At 32.4% G+C, this 5,558-nt stretch overlaps 1 pseudogene; it reads left to right on the top strand.

Annotated features, from left to right (window-relative positions):
- The first annotated feature begins 4,545 nt into the window (after positions 1 to 4,545).
- LOC148946629 (uridine phosphorylase 1 pseudogene) lies at positions 4,546 to 5,130 on the top strand (annotated as a pseudogene).
- The last annotated feature ends 428 nt before the right edge of the window (positions 5,131 to 5,558 follow it).

The following is a 5,558-nucleotide window of genomic DNA, read 5'->3' as shown; positions in this document are numbered from 1 at the left end:
CTGGACTGAAAACTAAAATAATTGCAATTATGAGACAATAATATGGAGATATGTACTTTACGGGTTACAAACCAAAAAAGCTTGGTTCCAGGATACAATAATAAATTTGAACTGAGATGAAAAAAAAATTTCTTCCAGGAGACAAAAAGCAAAACTAATTTTAGAATTTTCATGTATTTTTGTTGTTTAAATTAAAAAATTACTATTACTGATTAGGTATCATAAATATTTTTGCAGTTTACATAATAATTTTAGCGATTAAGCCAAAAAAGAAAATTTTGGTTCCAGGAGTTTCGGTTACTATTGAGACAAGTAGCTATTATTAATATAGAGTTCATTACATGGACTGTTTTATTGCTTCAAAATTCAAATATCTTTGAAAAGACTGCAGTATGAAAATACATCAAAAATGCAATTTTTTTGACAAAATTGATTCTACTTTAAAAAGTATTTTATTTTTAAATACAAAAGTGACTAGATGTTGCAATTTCCTTTAAAATGAGCTATTATACAGCTCTCTATGATTTTCCAGTGCCCAGCTAGCTGAGCAGAAAAAAAAGCGGAAAGAAAAAAATATCTCGTTTGTGGAGAATAACGTGGTAAAAGTCAATTTTCTTGATTTTCAAGCCAATATATTTTCTTTGTTATTCAAGCCAAAGGGCGGTAAGTTTCCTTTATAGAGGATTCGGACAAGGCGGTTCTAATGGTGTACTTTTTGTTTTGATCTGACTCTTTTTTTAGGAGTTGGGGGGTTTTATATTTCTTGACATTGGAGGTGATCGTCTCTTACTAGGTTGCTAGCTACCGCTGCAACCCGGATTCTTTTTTTCCACTCGCGTGAGACCATATTTTTTCAAGATTTAAAATTATTAAGCACACAAAATCCCGTGTCGAGTATCTAAAACCTAGCATAAAACAAAACTAATTTTAAAATTTTCAGGTATTTATCTTGTTTGAATTACAAAATTAGTATTATTGGTTAGACACCATAAATATTTTTGCAGTTTAAATAATAAGTTTAGTGATTCTGGACTGAAAACTAAAATAATTGCAATTATGAGACAATAATATGGAGATATGTACTTTACGGGTTACAGGATACAATAATAAATTTGAACTGAGATGAAAAAAAAATTTCTTCCAGGAGACAAAAAGCAAAACTAATTTTAGAATTTTCATGTATTTTTGTTGTTTAAATTAAAAAATTACTATTACTGATTAGGCATCATAAATATTTTTGCAGTTTACATAATAATTTTAGCGATTAAGCCAAAAAAGAAAATTTTGGTTCCAGGAGTTTCGGTTACTATTGAGACAAGTAGCTATTATTACTATAGAGTTCATTACATGGACTGTTTTATTGCTTCAAAATTCAAATATCTTTGAAAAGACTGCAGTATGAAAATACATCAAAAATGCAATTTTTTTGACAAAATTGATTCTACTTTAAAAATTATTTTATTTTTAAATACAAAAGTGACTAGATGTTGAAATTTCATTTAAAATGAGCTATTATACAGCTCTCTATGATTTTCAAGTGCCCAGCTAGCTGAGCAGAAAGAAAAAGCGGAAAGAAAAAATATCCCGTTTGTGGAGAATAACGTGGTAAAAGTCAATTTTCTTGATTTTCAAGCCAATATATTTTCTTTGTTATTCAAGCCAAAGGGAGGTAAGTTTCCTTTATAGAGGATTCGGACAAGGCGGTTCTAATGGTGTACTTTTTGTTTTGATCTGACTCTTTTTTTAGGAGTTGGGGGGTTTTATATTTCTTGACATTGGAGGTGATCGTCTCTTACTAGGTTGCTAGCTACCGCTGCAACCCGGATATTGCTCGGATAGCATGGATATTTTTGCAGTTTACACAAGCTGCAAAGGACGCACAGGCTGATCTTTGTAAATTGAGAAAAATTTTACGAATGTTTTACCGGGATTACAAAAAATATTCAAAATTAAAGATTAAAATTATCTCTGAAAAAATAGATTTTGTTGAAAAGTCAGCTATAGATGCTTTCGCTAGAGATGCTAGAACTTCATAGTAATATCCAAAAGAAATGTTGCATGTTTAGTGAAAAGCTTCCAAGGTATGGACCGGCAACTGTGGAACAGTTTACAGATGTAATGGGATATCTGATACATCACTGTGAATATATGGAGGCATAATTGTTCTTTACTTAGTTTCAGCTTAAATTCGATGATCGAGCCTTTATGTAATCGAATGTATAATTTGATTTGTTACTCCAATGATCGTCTTTTAATGTAACTCTTACTATGTTGCTAGCTACCACTGCAACCCGGAAACAAACAGGAAAAAGCCTACGGCTTTTTCTTCTTTGAAATAGTAAGATACGAACCTCAAAATATCAAGTAGCTAACTAATTCCAATGTATGCAATGGTTTTTATTCCAATGATCGTCTTTTCATGTAACTATTTCATTTTATACTATGGGGCGTGATCGTCTCTTGCTAGTCCCTATTTATGTTTCAGTTAACATGGGCTAGGTGTCGTTCTTTATTGTAATCCCCCTCTTCAACACCTCGCTCTTCACGCTAAAGCTCTTTTGTACTTTTAAAAGAACTCCTTATTGTTCTAATTAAACAATCTTTGTGTTTCAGGAGTTGTTCTTAAATAATTGGTTTAAAATCCTAACTTTACTGTAAAGAGCGAGAGGTGGGGTTGGGGAGGTGGAAACCGTCCTCATGCACCTAATAATTTCTGTCCGTCTTAAGTTTTATGTTGCTATTTACTTTCGGTTACAATAAACTTTTAAATTTGATTTCTCTTATTTAGGTTTAGCAAAGACTAAACATTGGCTTAAATTAAATTAAATTAATTAAAATCTTATTTTAGAAAAGTTTTTTTACTTACTTTCTTATCGTTTTTTGATAATGCTAGGAAATCTTTCTCAACCTCCAAGGAAAAGTCCCCAATCCCCAAGGAAATATCTTCTAGACAATTCAATCTCGGTGAAAATGTACGCTGGACATAGCAACACTCACCGTTTTCCTTAGCTGTTTGCCAAAACACTTGGAACAATATTGATCTACCCGTTCCCCTGCAAGTCCAGGGGAATTTTCTCTCATGTTTCATTCCTTAAAGATGGTAGTCAGTCGAGACTCAAAGCGGACAAGCCTATTCAGTACCTCCTTTTACATACAAGTCCAGTCAACATTGTCCGTCATATGTCAAACCACAAATCTTGATCATCCCTTAGTTCTATTTTATTTAATATCTTCAGGGATTATTCTAGTTCCAGTTAACAAATAATTTTTTTGTTAAAACCCCCAAAACATTACTGCATTTTAAATAATAATGGATAATTATATAAAATGAAACCGTATTGACAAACACCATTTATGATGAACTATATCGTTTCTTTATGTAAATGCTAGCTACCGCTGCAACCCTGCTTCGTTCTTTATTATAATAACTACCATTGCAACCCGCATTACAAACAGGAAAAAGCCTACGGCTCTTTCTTCTTTGAAATAGTAAGAGACGAACCTCAAAAACTTAAGTCTCTAGCTAAGTCCAATGTATGTAATGGTTTGTTATTGTAATGATCTTCTTTTAATGTAATTTCATGATAAATATGATTCTATTTTAAAAATAATTTGTTTTATAAATGCAAAAGGTTTTTAACCCCATTAAATCTCCTTTAAAATGAGCCATTAAACAACTCTCTACGATGTTCCAGTGCCAAGCTATCTGTGGAATTACTAAACTATGCTATAATCAAGTAGCGTATAAAATTTAGTATAGGCAAGAGGTCGTTCTTTATTACAATTACAATTTGATAAATAGTAAGAGACGAACCTCAAACAATCAAGTAGCTAACTAATTCCAATGTATACAATTGTCGTCTTTTAATGTATTTTTATTGGAAAATTTTAATATATTGACCTTAAATGTAACTGTACTAGCCTATGCTACAGTTAAGTGGCCTATAAAATTTAGTATAGGCAAGAGGTCGTTCCTTATTAAATTCTTCTTTTAAATAGTAAGAGACGAGTCTCAAATAATCAAGTAGCTAGCTAATTCAAAAGGTATGCAATTTTTGTTATTCCAATGATCGTTTTTTATTGTAACTAGGTTTCAGCCATCTCTACAGCCATGATACTATTGGAAATTACATAATCCCTATTTATGTTTTAGTTAACATGGGCAAGGTGTCGTTCTTTATTGTACTTCCTTTAAATAGTAAGAGACGAAACTCAAACAATCAAGTAGCTAAATCCAATGTATGGAATGGTTTGCTATTTCAGTGATCGTCTTTTAATGTAATGGTATGGTGAAATAATAATACGCATATGGCTCTTAAATCATACTTCTTTATGGTTCAATATAGTCTAGTGGCTAGGATAGTTAACTTTCACTTAACAGGCTCGGGTTCGATTCCCGGGGTGGGAAAATTTTTAACTCTATAATCTTCGAACATTTGAACCTTTTATAATTTATAATGATGCATAATATAAATACTGTAATCTTAACTATAGTGAAGTTGCGTATGCAAGTTAGTATAGGGAAGAGTTCGATCTTTATTATAAATGCTTCATGAGATGATTAAGCTTATGTATCATGCACAAGTAAAGGATCCAGTTTTCTTCCGGATAGGAACCTGTGGAGGAATTGGCATTGAGGGTGGAAATATTGTGATAACCAGTGAAGCTTTGAACGGATATGGTGAGGCTAATTTTGACCTTCCTGTGCTTGGCAAGAAAATGAGTCGCCCAGCAAAACTTGACTCCAACTTAGCGACGGAATTAAAGAATCTTACAAGACCTGAAGATCCATGGAGCACAATCATAGGAAAGACAATGTGTGCAGATGACTTTTACGAAGGACAAGGAAGACTAGATGGGGCTTTTTGTGAATATACTGAGGATGATAAGATTGCATATTTGACCAAGCTTAATAAGAATGGAGTTAGAAATATTGAAATGGAGTCAGTTATTTTTGGTGCACTAACTCACCATGCTGGTATTCGAGCGGCCATCGTTTGTGTAACCTTGCTTAACAGATTAAATGGTGATCAAATAAATTCTACAAAAGAACAACGAGATGAATGGCAAGCCAGACCTCAAAAATTAGTATCGAGGTATATTAAAAGTCAAATTAATTCATCTTCGTAGATAAGGTAAACTTTTATTGTTTTTTTTTTCGAAAACCAAGGCTGAATGCTGAGAGGGAAAAATGTTTGATTATTGTGCCTTTTAGGGGTGTGTAGCCTTTGTTGTACGGGAATACTTCTAAGACATCATGTTGAGATACTCGAACCTCTTCTAAAAAATCCGTTCCTGCTAATTTAGGAATGGTAACGATAAGCTAAATTAGTCTTAATAACAAAATATTTAGTTATATATACAAATGTACTTATTGTTTCTATCATATACCATCTATAGGGTTTTCAGGTAATTTTTCGGTTACCGTGGGCCATGTTAATTTTTTTCTAGATTGCACCTATCGTTACAACCACGATTTACATGTATCGGTGTTTAGTTCTTTAAAAAAACCTTTAAAGTATACCATCATCTGGTATAAGAAAATGCAGTTTCTTTGT

This window comes from Artemia sp. Qi Xiang Cuo, chromosome 11, assembly GCF_049724085.1.
Source record: "Artemia sp. Qi Xiang Cuo chromosome 11, ASM4972408v1, whole genome shotgun sequence".
Taxonomy (NCBI): domain Eukaryota; kingdom Metazoa; phylum Arthropoda; class Branchiopoda; order Anostraca; family Artemiidae; genus Artemia; species Artemia sp. Qi Xiang Cuo.
This window is presented reverse-complemented; position numbering and strand designations above follow the sequence as displayed.